Source organism: Dermacentor variabilis, chromosome 5 (genome assembly GCF_050947875.1).
Source record: "Dermacentor variabilis isolate Ectoservices chromosome 5, ASM5094787v1, whole genome shotgun sequence".
Classification (NCBI taxonomy): domain Eukaryota; kingdom Metazoa; phylum Arthropoda; class Arachnida; order Ixodida; family Ixodidae; genus Dermacentor; species Dermacentor variabilis.
In genome coordinates, this window is record NC_134572.1 from 155,493,071 (window position 1) to 155,500,881 (window position 7,811).

At 50.5% G+C, this 7,811-nt stretch overlaps 1 pseudogene; it reads right to left on the reverse strand.

The window, feature by feature from the left end:
- Positions 1-685: 685 nt before the first annotated feature.
- Positions 686-1,338, reverse strand: LOC142583677 (uncharacterized; annotated as a pseudogene).
- Between the last annotated feature and the right edge of the window lie 6,473 nt (positions 1,339-7,811).

Here is a 7,811-nt window from a genome sequence, read left to right on the forward strand (position 1 = left end):
TTCGCGGTTGGAGACGTGTTTTCTAAGGCCAGCTTTCTTAATTAAAATTATGAAAAGGCGCGAACCTTAACCTTTTGACATGCATGTGTGTTCTATCACATTGAACTTGCAAATTTTGATTTTGAAGCAGACGCGCTCAATTTCTTGAACCTTCTGTCGTCTGCATTTTGATCCCAACGTACTTTTCATTTCTGCTTAACTATTTCTACTTTTTTGTACAGAGGAAAAAGATGTAGCCGCAGAATAGCCACATGGCCAAAAGGAAAATTCTGACGTCAATTCGGACAAAAGGTAGCCCAATTTGGCAACCCTGACTGCGGTGCCGTTGAACAAATCCAGCTTTACGTCCTCACAGTTGTGCGATACGTTAGGAAAGTTCTCTGCAAAGCATTTTCAGACATAATTGCTACGGCAGCCTCCATTGGCACTTCGCGACCCTTAATGATCACCCTTAGTACTATGGGAGGCTGTCTACCTGCTCTCTTTGTCTGGCGAATAGCAAATCCTGCTCTGTTGCCGGCTCTTCTACAGCGTGAAAGACTCGCGTTTAGCACATACTTGTGACGTGACCGCGTTTAAAACACTTAAAACAAGCGCTTATTAAGAAAAGACACCTTGTTGGAGCATGTTGTCCACCACACCTACGACAAACTGCTGCTATTTTTCGCGTATAGCGCTTTATTTTTCAGGTATCTGGCTTGCAGCTCGCAGCTAGACGGCCGTTGCTTGCGATATGCTGTTTGTCGGGCTTAACTGTGGGTCCTCGCCAGTGCAAATCAGCGTTGCTGGCACCAGCATTGTCGACCAGCATTTCCTGGGTATCCTTCTGTGCAACTTCCATGGCGGTGGACACATCGCAGACCCGGTCCCATGTGACCTGGTCATTGGGCAACGCGGGAGGACGGCATCGGATGGTATCGCTCCGTAGTCCTGCAATTAGACGGTCCCGTAGAGCTTCTTGCAGGAAAGTTAAAAAAAAAGCATGTCGCGGCAAGCCTCCTTAATTCCACGAGAAATTGTGCGATGGTTTCACTTGACTCCTGATTCCGTCTGGAGAAGTGGTATCACTCGGCGACTGCGGACCGTTTTGGAGCGTGATGCTGTTGTAGCACTTTTGTGACATCTACGTACTAGACCTCGGTGGTCGTTTTTGGTAGCAATACGCTGCGCAGTGTAACATAGGTCTTCTCTGATAGGACGGTCAAGAAGACTTCAATGCTTGTTCCCGGCGTCTATATCATTTGCTTTCGTAAACAGCTCGAACCTTTCAAGGTAGGCGTCGATGTTGCCTGTGTCTGGGCAGAACTTCGGCAGCTTCCCAAACGTGGTGGCCATGGCATCTGCATCGCTTATCCCATCCTCGTCGCCAATATAATAACGGAGACACATATGTCGAAAGGCCGTTTATTTCCTCTGTCGGCAGCACAAAACATGACACCGCTCAGCTTGTTCGCAGCGCCTTTAACAGCAACAGCGCTAACAAAAGGATCAACGCGCATAGTCTGCGCACTGAAAAGCAAAGGAACAGATAATCACGATAGGCACTTAACACAGCTTAGTAAGTAGGTGAAATATTAATTGAACTTTGTTCAACTTGCTGCTCGTTTGTGTTTGCAGTTGTTATGTACACATTATCGTGTTCAATACCGAACTACGCCTAACGTATCTTGATATTTTGTATTTCCTCTTGCATCAATCGCTTGGCGGCAAGTTACACTTTAGTTTTGTTTAATACGGAGTATATATACCACTTTATATTTTGTTTTATTGCTAGAAACCTCGCGATGCTCTACCTCTTATTTCCATTTTTTTTTGTTTATGCTACACGCTCATGCAATTTGTACACATATAGGCATGCGAAGTGTAATTCGCCAGCTATGTGACAGGCCTGAGCAAGCAGCATGCTCCCCATTGTTTAACATTGAACTTTACAATTATTGTAACATAGTTACTAGCGCGAACAAGACTGGCGGAGGAAAGGTGGGCAGGAGGAGCACTAGAATTTAACTGATAAGCTTTATTAATAAAAACTTGGAAGGAGGCCAGCGCATGCGCAAATAAATGCGCATCCTGACGCGTAAACGAATGCGCCACGTAGGAGACAACCAAATGCGCAACGAAGCCGATGCGCCCAAAACAAGCCATTACAAAGCGTTCACCATTATCTTTTAATGGCGCAACACTTCTTTAGCAGTGAGCGCCAGAGATGCAGCGCTTACACGTTCATCAGCCAGTTTTTAAATGCTGAACGCCTCAAATATTTCGCTATTTGACTTCCTGGCGAACCGTCTCAGCCCTTGCGTGTTATGAAAACACGGGGTGCCTTTATCAGTACATCTTCGGCAGTGGTCACCCAAGTTGTCAGCACCTGCTGGAGCGGTTACAGCGTTCTGGTCTTCCCTATGTCTGTCATTCAGGCACCTACCTGCGTCGCACCTACCTTTCCCCCAGGGAAGTGAAATCGTGTATACTCTGATAGTTATCTTGCATAATACTGGAGGGCGCCACAGGTAACCATTGTTTGCATGTATGCTAGCCACTAGCCGAATAAAGGGACTTCTTTTGGCTGACGCCGTTGTGCTTGCTTAGGCTTAACGCCGCTCCGCTTGTACCAGCCGCAGATACATCGTATTGACGCTAGGTGTCACGAGCCAGTGCTAAGAAAGAAATGACTGGAGGCGCGCTCGGCAAGATGTGGGCGCTGATGAAGAAGTAGAGCTTGAGGACGCCGCCTTGAGTTTTTGTACGCCATGTTGTACAACTGTCTGTCTCGCCGACGCCGGGTACACCTTCAATTTTCTTTTCGTGACAAAACTGGTGGATGTGCGGGGTACGGTTCATCCGATGGCACAAACCCATCCTGGTAGCAGGAGTATCAGCCCTATACTAGTGGACACCCCTGTTCACCGGGCCAGCAGGAGAATCTGACGATTGCCGAAGCTTGATCATCTCTCCGCAATAACATCGACGCCCCCACGGACCAGTATGGAAGGAACATCGACCTCTCTAACGACCATTATGCAAGGTACAGCCACAACGGCAACTCAGTACCTGCTGCAGAATCTCCGAGTGCCCAAAATGTTCAGCGGGGATATCTTCGAGGATGTTGAAGACTGGTTAGCCCAGTTTGAGCGCGTGGACGAGATATTCGTTTATCCCGGCCACGCGCTCGAACAAAAGCGACGCGTCGAAGTTGAGAAACGTCTACTTCAGCTTGGAGGACGGTGCTCGCACTTCGTGCGAGAACCCAGAAGGGATCCTCAAATCGTGGCTCGATTTCCGCCGTGCCTTGCTGGAGACATACACCAATGCTGATCGCCGCGAACGAGCCGATTGGGCGCTCCAATCCCGCATTCATCTGCCGAGCGAGAACATGATGTCGTACGTAGAGCATATGACGCACCTCTTCCGGCGAGTAGACCTTACCACGTCAGAGGAAAAGAAGCTGCGGCATCTAATGCGGGGAATTAAAGAACAGCTATTTGCTGGTCTGGTTCGAAGCCCGCCAAAAACCGTGGCTGAATTCTTAACCGAAGCCGCCACGATAGAAAAGATGCTACACCAGCGCTCAGCTATCTATGAAAGGCAAATGAACGCTACTTCACCTTCGGACCAGCGCTCAGCTATGTATGACAGGCACGCGAACGCTGCTTCACGGACGGAACCGGTTGCCTTTGGAAACCTGGACGTTCTCCAAGACCTTATCCGCTCTTTGGTGCGTGATGAGCTTCAATAGCTCAGCTGCCCGCCTCAGGCCACGCTGGGTTCCATTTCTGCACTCGTGAGAAGTGAAGTGCCGCAAGCGATTCAAAGACCCGTTCGAAGCATCAATGCGCCGCCTGTGACAGCACAGTTGCAGCGGCCGTCGTATGCGGAAGTTCTGAGGCGAGTCCCTGTCTGCGCTCCGACCCATTTCATAGCCGCCTCTTCTTACGCCGCGTCATACGTCCCGCCGCTCCCATGAGTGCAACCGATCCAACGTACAGAGTATTGGCGCCTGCTCGAAAGGAAATCTGATGTCTTGCATACCCCGAACAGACGGCCTCTGTGCTATCACTGTGGAGAAACCGGTCACGTATACCGCGAGTGTCCATACCGCCGCCTCGGACTGCAAGGTTTTGCCGCTGATTCACCAAGGCACAGATATGGCCGAAGGCGTGGGGCGATTGCAGAGTACCTGAACAAGCAGAGTATGCCACTGTTCCCGAGGCGGCAGTCGCGCTCGTCGTCCACCAGGCGATCTTCCCCAGCTCCTAGAAGCCCTCCAATGGCAGCGCAGGGACGATCGCCAAGCCCTCGCCGGGAAAACTAACAACAGTGTCCTTCGGGGGCGAGGCCGTTGATAATCGCCCTTCCGAAGACCTCCCATCGACGCGAGCATGGTCTATCCAGCACCATTTAGCGACGACAGCAGCCGAACTCAGCGACAGACTCTCGCTAGACATACCTGTAGTGCTCGACAGCCGCCACGTTAGTGCGTTGTTGGACACGGGTGCCGACTACTTAATCTTGTGCGGAAAACTAGCGTCGGAACTTAGCAAGGTTATCACGCCTTGGTCTGGAACGCAAATTCGTACTGCTGGCGGGCATATCGTAACTCCATTGGGCATGTGCACGGTCAGAGTACACACTCGTGGGTGTACGTTTCCAGCCAGCTGCTTTATACTCCGTGATTCTTCTCGGCATCTCATCTTCAGCGTCAACTTTCTGCGAGAGTATGGTGCCATTATGGATCTCCGGGAGCTTACAGTGACTTTTTTGCCAGAGAGAGCAGCGAACAGCCGCGACAATTGTCGACGTGACCCGTATCGGGTTTACGCCGACAGTGTAACTTCACCACCACGCGCAAGAGTCTTGCTAGCGGTTGTGTGCGACGATCTGCGTGACAGCGAAGCTGTTGCAGAGGGCAATTCCTCGCTTATGCTGACTCATGGTATATATGCCGCATGCAGTCTCATTATGCTTCGAGGTGGACATTCTGCGCTCCTCGTGACGAACTTGAGCCGGGAACATCGGCACCTGTTTCTTCGTACTACTATCGCTTTTGTTGAGCCCATAGCAGACGTTGCATAATGCTTTGCGTCTATGACAAAGCACAACCCAGCCCAGGCACTCAGCAATATAGACATTAATTCAGACCTTTCGTAGGAAAAGCTAAAAGCGCAGCGCGAGTTGCTACTTCGGTTCAAGGAGTTCTTCGCATCTTCTTCTAAGGTACGCCAGACGCCCATCACGAGACACCGAATAATCACTTATGACGATTCTCGTCCGATACGACAACTGCCTTATCACGTATCGGCGAAAGAGTGCTACGTGATTAATGCAGAAGTGAAAGAAATGCTTGACGATGACGTCATGCAACCATTCCAAAGCCCTTGGTCCTTGCCGGTGGTCCTCGTAAAAAAGAAAGACGGAACGCTTCGGTTCTGTGTTGACTACCGAAAGTTGAATAACATAGAAAAATACGTTGATCCGCTTCCGCGGATCGATGATTCGTTACATCGACTGCAGCGAACCAAGTAATTTTCATCCATAGATTTGAAGAATGGATATTGGTAAATCGAAGTCGACAAACGAGAGCGCGAAAAAAACTGCCTTTGTTACCCCGGAGGGACTGTACGAATTTAAAGTACTTCCATTCGGCCTGTGTTCTCCATGGCCACATTTCAGAGAATGATGGACACTGTTCTGACGGGTCTGAAGCGGCACAGTTGCATAGGATACTTAAATGACGCCGTCGTGTTTGCGGCAACTATCGAAGAACATCTGAAGCATTTAGAGGCGGTACTTAAGGCGCTCCGCTCCGCTAATCTAACACGAAAGCCAGAAAAGTGTCACTTCGGTTACGAAGAGTTCATGGTTCTCGGGCATGTCGTGAACGCCGACGGCGTCCAGCCTGACCACGACAAAACATGTGCTGTTGCTGCTTTTCCGACTCCTCGTGAAACGAAAGCAGTACGCCGCTTTCTCGGTCTGTGTGCGTACTGTCGTGGCTTCATCGCTAATTTCTCCCGGATCGCCGAACCACTCTTACGCCTCACGCGAGAAGACACACCCTTCGTTTGGACGGATGAGCAGGACACAGCTTTCACCGAGTTGCGGCAGCGCCTACAATAATCATCCGTCCTCGCTCACTTTGACGAGGACGCTGACACCGAGGTGCATACCGACACAAGCAACATCGGTCTTGGCGCTGTACTCGTTCAACACCAGGAAGGCGTCGAGCAAGTCATTGCTTACGCCAGTCGCCACCTTTCACGCGTCGAAATCAACTACTCCACCTCCGAGAAAGAGTGTCCAGCGGTCGTGTGGGCCATCGTGAAATTTCGGCCTTATCTCTACGGTCGCCCTTGTAAGGTGGTGACCGACCACCATTCCTTGTTTGGGTTAGCCAACTTACGAAACCCGTCCGGGCGACTTGTTCGATGGAGTCTTTGACTGCAGGAGTTTGATTTTATCATCGTCTACAAATCGGGCTGCAAACACGAAGATGCGGACACGTTGTCGCGCGCTCCCGTCAAAACTTGCGATAAGGACATGGACGAAGACGGCGCATTCATTGGGGCGCTCACCGCATCTGACCTGATCATACGGCAGCGCGAGGACGCCGAAATACGATCGATCACCTAGAAGGCAAGAATGTTACAATCCCACGACACATTTCTCGCAGTCTCTCCAGCTTCTACCTCCGAAAGGATGTTCTCTAAAAGGAAAACTCGAGTGCCAGCGACAGAGAGTATCTATTGGTCGCACCTGCCGCCCTCCGCGATGACGTTCTTCTAGCCTACCATGATGAGCCCACGTCTGGACACTTCCACTTTTTTTTATTAAGCATTGTAGATTAGTAAGCATCGGTTCAATGGTTTCTTTTGGCGGGGGAATAATGCTGCTAGGAGTCACGAGCCAGTGCTGAGAAAGAAGTGACAGGAACGAGCGCTCGGCAAGAGGTGTGCGCTGAAGAAGCAGAAGTAGAGGCTGAGGACACCGACTTGAATTTTTGTACGCCATCTTACACCTTACTTATTACACGCCTGGTACACCTTCAATTGTCTTTTCGTTACGATATGACGACGACGGTCGACAGTATTTGATTTTAATAATTTGGAAGATGAGCCTGCTTCGGTGACAAGAATCCTTGCCAGTGCTGGGAAAGCCAGCCATCCCGTGAAAGCAGCGGCGCAGGCTCTTTGAAAAGTATCTGCTGGCACCAGGCAACAACGCCCGCCCAACTGCGCGACGCGCTCTGGTTGCACTATTTGAGCGTGGAAGGGCAACGAATTTTCTGCAGAGGGCCGGAAGCAAGGTTTCGGTTTCGGGAAGAAATCAGCAAAACACGATCACGAGCAAGTCAGATGAATTTGACGTCTCCATGGCAAAGCTCGAAGCTTACTTTGTCACTACAACTGATGTAGCTGCGGAGTGACAACGGTTCCACCAGCGAGCTCAGCTGCTGGATGAATCAGTGGATTCATTCGTCTTAAGCCTTCGTGAGTTGTTTTTTGCATGCGACATCGGTACGCAGGTAGACGAATTCATTCGGAATCAACTCACGGAAAAGTCTACCCACTGCCAGCTACGGGAGCGGCTACTGCTAGAAGGTTCTGCTCTTACTTTGCAACGTGCGCTCGACATTACCAGAACTATGGAAGCAACGGCCCAATACTCATTGCAACCTAAAGGTGCAGATGCGTGCGCAGTAGACGCCATGCATCCATCAGCTACGACAGCGGAACGTTCTGCAGCATTCAGAGATGTACCACGCCGGCAACCACCCTCCAGAGTTTGTTTCCGCTGCGGCTCTTCGAGGCACA